Source organism: Rhinopithecus bieti, unplaced genomic scaffold (assembly GCF_001698545.2).
Source record: "Rhinopithecus bieti isolate Rb0 unplaced genomic scaffold, ASM169854v2 scaffold_5179, whole genome shotgun sequence".
Taxonomy (NCBI): Eukaryota; Metazoa; Chordata; class Mammalia; order Primates; family Cercopithecidae; genus Rhinopithecus; species Rhinopithecus bieti.
The window spans coordinates 1,486,319-1,493,520 of NW_016804741.1; the positions used below are offsets into that span (position 1 = coordinate 1,486,319).

Here is a 7,202-nt window from a genome sequence, read left to right on the forward strand (position 1 = left end):
CTTTGTTACAGTCTTTGATCAAATAATTGTAAATTTTCTGATGCAGTTTTTCTAGGCAAAACTATCGTTTAAAGATTTTTCAGGAATACAGAATTTCTGTCAGAAATTGATGTTTGGGAAATCACTTTTGTCAGCCCACTAATGGTGGGCTGATAACCTTGCCACTGTACCTCCACAGCTAGATTAGGTGCCCTTGGGTACGGATTTGATCTGGAACACACTACAGTTTTTCCTGACCATTTGGACAGTGCTGACCAACCCCTGAAACAGCCTGCCCTATACTTTCTAGGCACTGATATTAGAAGGTGAGGAAACAGAAGTCAGAAAACTATTCATCATGAGTAAAGGAAAAATACATTTTTTCCTCTGACAAGGAGATAAAACTGAGAAAGAAAGTAACAAGAGTTGAAGATACAGCAACCAAAAAGAAAGAAAAAAAGGAGCTAGAAAGACCAGTAATTTTGTGTGAATCAGCAGTAACAAGATAGAAAATAGAATACAAAAAAATCCCTTTCATTATCCACAAAGCGAAAACTATACAAAAATTAACATAATAAAACAGTGTACTAGCTAAGACTCTCCTAACGAAATATTCAAACTACAAAAGAATATTTAAAAGGGCCAGAACAACTGCATAGCTGAGGAAGTATGTTTAAGGATGATAAGAAGGTTGGAAGAAGTTGGAGCTCTGATGAGGGTATGACCATAAAGAGGCAGTACAAGGGAGTTTCTTTAAGGTGATGGAACATTTTTGTGCCCTGATTTTGGGGTGGTTACACAAATCTATACATGTAGTAAAATTTTATAGAACACACAGAAAGAATGCTTGTAAAACTGGTGAAATCCAAACAGTCTATGGCTAATAGTATTGCATCAGGGACAATTTCCTCTGTGTGCACGCGCGTGTGTTCTAATTTTCAATTCAGGGTGTACATGTGCAGGTTTGTTAGATGGGTATATTGTGTAATGCTGAGGTTTGGGTTTCTAGTGAACCCATCACTCAAATAGTGAACATAGTACTCAATAGACAGTTTCTTAACCCTCGCCCACTTCTTCCCCTCTTTTTGGAGTCCCCAGGGTCAACTGTTTACATCTTTATGTCCAAGCATACCTATTGTTTAGCTCACATTTGTAAGTGAGAACATAGGTATTTAATTTTGTTTCCATATTAATTCACTCAGGATAATGGCCTTCAGCTGCATCCGTGTTGTTGCAAATGACATAATTTTGTTTTATTTTTTATGGCAGTATAACTGGTTGAAGAGTATAAAGGAACTCTGGACTTTTTTTTGGCAACTTCTAAGTGAGCCTAAAATAAATCAAACTATAAAGTTTTCTAAAAATGGCACATGCTAAATGACTCATGCATCAATGAAGAAATCAAAAGAGAAATTAGTACTTTGAATTGGGGGGAAAAAAGAAAACACAACATATCAAAATTTGTGGAATGCTCTAAAGCAACCCTCAAATAAAAAATTATCCCATGAAACTTTCTGTATTAGAAAGAAGAAAAGTTTCAAGTCAACAGCCTCAGCTTCCACTTTAAAAAACTAGAAATAAAAGAGCAAATAAAACCTAAAGTTAGCAAAGGAAAGGAAATAATAAATCTGAGAGAACTGATGTGTTCAGAGGGAGCATGGCTTTGACATTTTAACTTCAAACTCTAGCCTTCAGAATTATAAAATAATACCTTTCTATTGTTTTAAGCCACCCAGATTTTGATACTTTCTTACTGCAGGCCAAGGAAACTAATACAACTTTAAGGATCACACCGCTGCTGTTTCTATTATATTATTTATATTAAGTGGAGTTATTAACAGTGGTCACGGCCGGGCGGCGTGGCTCAAGCCTGTAATCCCCAGCACTTTGGGACGGGCCAGACGGGGTGGATCACGAGGTCAGGAGATGCGAGACCATCCTGGCTAACACCCGTGAAACCCATCTCTAGGCTAAAAAAATACCCCAAAAAAACTAGCCGGCGAGGTGGCGGGTGGGGCCTGTAAGTCCGCAGCTACTCGGGAGGGAAAACCTGAGGCAGGAGAACCGGCGTGTGACGCTGGGAGGCGGAGCTTGGCAGTGAGCTGAAGATCGGGGGGCCCACTGCATCCAGCCAGCGGGACGAACAGAGCGAGGCTCCATCCTCCAAAAAAAAAAAAAAAGCAAAAAAAAAAAAAACCAGTGGTCACATTTGAGGACTGGATTAAGAAAGGAATTCTTAAATTACTAACATCTTTTCTTTTAAAATACTGTTATTTTGTACATAATAAATATTTAGAGGTAGGAATTATAGTATGGTAAATAGCTTCATGTTTGTGAATTTTAACGGATGAACTTAAATAGCTAAAAAATTAAAGTAAGCTTCTATACAAGAATAAAGAAACTAAAAGAGTATACACTGTCTGTAGAGTAAGTAATATAACGCAGCAAGTACTAAAGCACAAGGCGACGAAGTCCAAATGAGTATAACTAAGAAAGCTTTAACAATATTTACAAAATGAACATAATCTTTTCACTATTTTCTATTTGATAATTTATAACTTTTGCTGAAAAAGTAAGTCAAATATTTTAATTTGTAGTTTGTGCTTAGAAAATAAATTTTTCTTTAAAAAAACGAAGGAAGTAAAGGTGGAAGTCTTTGATGCGTTTTTGTTTTTCCTTTCCCAGTGCTTTCCATTCTCAATTCTACTCACCATGTTACTCAAAACAGTCACCACTAATTACCTGATTTCAGTATAATCAAAATGCCAGAAGGAAATAAAGTACCTTTATGACATGTCTTTAGCCTTCCAAACCTTGATAGCATAAACCAAAAAGCATCCGAGACAGGACTCAATCAACTTAGAATTTTATTTTGTCAAGCTTAAGGATGTGCCCGGAAGAAAGAAACACAAATCCACAGGAACAATCTATGGTTCATACCTTTTAAGAAAGATGATTTTGAGGGCTTCAGTATTTAAAGGGGGAGAGCAGGCTGGAGGGGAAAGAGAGAGTATATGGTCAAATTACTGACTCCACATGTTGCAGGAGAAAAGGAGCAGGTTGGGGAATAGTCAATCAGGTATTCCTCTCACGTGCAATAAATTGGCACTTGTATTACATAAGGTGAACACAGAGTACCTACCTATGGAGATATCTGATCTTTTGTCTGTAGCTATTAGCTTAGGAACAAAAGCAAGCAGTTTCTTGCATGACTCAGTGTTCAGCTTACTTTTTTCCTTTTGGCATAGTGAATTGGGGTCCCAAGATTTTATTTTTTTTCCACAACAGGAGAATCATAATGACAAATTTATAAACATATAATTTTTCTTAGCCTTTGTGAAATTCTTCATTTAAATTCCTAAAATTTTACAAGATTAAAATACATTTAGTAATAATCAATTTTTTAAATACAAAGATTCTAGAAAAGCTTAAGGTACATTATTAGCTATGGTAATTCATTCTGCTTGAAGAAGTTTAATAAGTGACTTTTTTCAGCACTGAACTGAGATCTTCAGGACTATCCTTCCCTCCTTTCCTCTCCCTCTCTTCCTTCCTTTTTTTTCTCTTGTTCATTCTTTCATTCTTCCTCTTTTTTTTGAGGAGTTGGAGTAGAAGGATAGGCATATACAATTGTGAGGTCTAGAATCTACTTCATATAAGGACAAGGAGCAACTCTTGATAAAAAGAGAGTAAAATACATGCTTTATTTGCCTGCAACTTGTAGGAAAGAGCATCAGAAGGCAGGAGATGAACTTGGAAGGGGAAGTGAGAGAACACTGAAGATAAATCCCACCTCTACTGAAGTTTTTTACTAGGGTGGATACTCATGTACTGACAAGCAAGTATCATCTTTAGCAGACTCCACCTGAGTTAATGATCTGCTGTTATTTGTCACTGATTTTACTTTCCACAGGGTATCAGGATGAGAAACCTTCAAATCATGCATCACATTGAATCTCTTGGTGGCAAAGGTAGCATGGAGGTGGCCCACAGCATCTGTGGTACAGGTAGGAGATTGCTAACCCTTGTTCAAGATGACATTGTTAGGCAAATAGCCAGGACTATGCTTTTCTCTTGGAAGTGCCTACTCCACTTACTCTGAAAGGTTGACTCCTCACGATTCATTCGGATCTCTGCCTACATGTTACCTTCTCAGGTAGATCATTCCTTAACAGATTCCTACCCCCATCCCATATACTTTATTGTTCTGTTACAGTACTCTATTCGTTTCCTACATAGTACTTAACATAATTTGTGCTTGTCTACTTTTTTGTTTACTTACATATTGACTAATACATTTATTTGTTTGTTACAATGTCTTTATAAGAGGAACGTCTTTTTAGCTCTCCAACATTTGCCCAGTGTTTACCACAGTACCTGGAGCATAGCAGTTCCTTAATAAATATCAGTGGAAAGAAGGAGTAATTTAAAATTTAAATTTAAAAAATCCAAACTTGAGGCTGTAATTCTTACTGTGACTCTCAAAGATCCTGATTACTTGGTTTGGATTTTGATGGAGAAGCAGAAAGAGAAGCAACATGTATTTCTGCCTCCAGATTAAGTAAATATTGTAGAAGAAGGAAAACAATTATTTATTACACCTAGCGTGCATATTTGATAACTCTTAATATTAAAATAGTTCCTGCTCTCGCTTATATTTGTAATACTCCTGTTTATCTATTGCAAGTGTATATTAGTACTTACGGTATTTCAAGAAATACGTAGCACAGGAGATCCAATGAGATGCAAAACAAACCTGCCTCATTCCTAAAACTGAAAAGATGTTAGTAAACACTGACTTGGAGTTTTTTCATAATGGCATCTTAAGTTGTATTTTTTTATACACACTGTTTTGGCATACTTAGATACAAAGAATATTCTTCACTTCCATAAAGAATTATGCTTTCTCCTCTTTTTCTTGAAATCTGTGTATTTTTGGCTTGTGTTTTCTTACCTTTGGTAGAAACATGGATGTCAAAACAGTTTACCTGTAATTTCACTGTAAAAAAATAACAACTGTGCAAATGCATGTAAGCAGCAACTGACATTTGGCCTCAGTGACAAGGTGACAACAGAGAACAGCAGAACTTGGGAACCTGCAGAAAACATGCACCAAATAAAGGGCACATACCCCTGCTACTCTATAATTTCAGTGTTTGTCAGAGTTCACGTTTTCAAGAGAGCTAGAAGTCTAGATTTAACATGAAATGATCTAATTTTAAAATGTTTGGGGCTAAACTAAAAACCAACAAAGCATATGTGGCAACACTGTAGTAAGAGGTCAACAAATAAGATGTTAAACCAGATTTAGGCCTCAAGATTACTGTTTTCTCCATCCTATGCGGTACTTTTCATTTTCAGCAGAGAGAAACTTTGATCACTAACACTTGGGAATATTTAAGGGGAATAACGACTGTCTTGCCAGTTCCTTTCATAGACCATAACAGGTAATTAATATTAGTTGAGTGGACCCACTGAATGCGTAAGTCATTCCTACGTCGTTACTGTGGTTCAAGAATTAGAACAATTTAGTGTATATGAAGAGAGAAAATTGAAATATAAAAATTATTTACGTATTTTGTAACCATACAGTTAACAACTTCAAACACTTTCTCTATGCTAGGTATCATGCAAACACTTTATAAGGATCACCCCACCAATTCCTTATAATGATTCTATGTAGTAAGAGTATAGCTGTCTTTTAACTTATCCAGAGCTGGTAAGCTGCAGAGTTAATAAGAAAAAGAGATATAAAATAATTCTGACACCAAGGCCCATCTTTTAATTGTTATTATTTTATGTAAATTTGTATTGAGGAATAAAAATCCCACAATAAAGACCTAAGAAACAGGCAGTGTTTTGTTTTGAAAGATGACCATGGTTTTCAAGTAGGTAATATAAAAGGACAGAAAATGGAAAATGAGAAATTTTGAAAACCACGGGACCTATAGAGAAACTGTAGGTTCAGAAAGAAAACGCAAGGACCCAGAATAAGATGAAGGACTTGCCCTAAGGAAAATCAATGAAAAGCTGAGCGCTCAGAATCAGGAAAAATGCTGTGTAGGATAGTTATTTCCAATCCTGGCTACATATTAAAGAGTCATTTTAGAGAGTTTTTTAAAAAGCATCTATGTGCTTGGTCCCCGCAGCAGACTTTTTTTGATGGGAGAAAGACCAGGACATCAGTATTAGAAATAAGACTAACCAATACAAACTCTTCAGGTGATTCTTAAGTGCAATCAGATTAAAATTTCTGCTTTAAATTACCCAGTAACATACAAACTGAACTAAGGGCTCTACAAAGTTGCCTCAAATTCTCGGAAGAGTGGCCAGGATTCCATGCTACTCACTCCCTTCAATCTCACCGGTTCATTTTTATCTGTTTCATATACCAGACTTCTGCATAAGATTTCACTTGAAAAAACAGTTCTGAATTAAAATAATTCAAAACAGGTTTTAATTTTCCCATTTCTCTCGGTTTATAATAGGTAATTGACATAAAGGGGCAAATACAGACACTTCCACAAAACATGTTGATCTCAAGAACACATTGCGGTAGCTTTGGTCAGAGACCAGGTAGATACTTATGAGGTCGATGGCACTGGAAACTAGAATGCTGCTTCAGTGCCACCCATGTTCTCCATAAATGTCCTAATCAGTAGTGGCCCTGAGATAACAGAAAAGAGAATATGAAAAATATATTATTTATGTTTCCAGTCTTTGAAACGTCTTTCAACTCTGTGAAGTTGCAGTGGATACTGAGTACCAATTTTCCATTAAGTTTCACACGTAGGATTCTTTCCTGATGCCACGTAAGTTTTTAGAGAAAAGTAAAAGAAAAAAATATATCATGAAAGAAGAAGAAAATAACTTAGCAAAAGAATTTGGAAATGGGAAAATAGAAAACAAAACAGAGATTTTAAAATATTGCAACTAAATATTTGAAGAAAGTGTAATACAATATAAATTAAGAGACAGGCTAGAAAATTGAAAGGCCAAAAGAGAAAGTTCTATAAAATAGTTTCTTTCATTTACTGATATCCAATTAGTGCAGAGGTTGCCATTGGGTAAAACATCATCACAAAGACAAGATTTGTCTTCTAATTACCATCGGCTGGTTTCATGTTACAGTTGAAAAATATTCAGGATAAATTATAGGACAATACTTCCACAATTGTGTAATTTTTTTTTTTTTTTTTTTTTTTTTTTTTTTTTTTTTTTTT

At 35.6% G+C, this 7,202-nt stretch overlaps 1 long non-coding RNA gene across 1 annotated transcript in view; it reads right to left on the reverse strand.

Moving 5' to 3' along the window:
• Positions 1 to 2,829: 2,829 nt before the first annotated feature.
• LOC108528520 (uncharacterized) overlaps positions 2,830 to 7,202 on the reverse strand; it is a 10,684-nt gene continuing 6,311 nt past the window's right edge. Inside the window, exon 3 of the long non-coding RNA XR_001885175.1 lies at positions 2,830 to 6,646. This is a non-coding gene — a long non-coding RNA (uncharacterized LOC108528520). The remainder of the gene's footprint in view (positions 6,647 to 7,202) is intronic.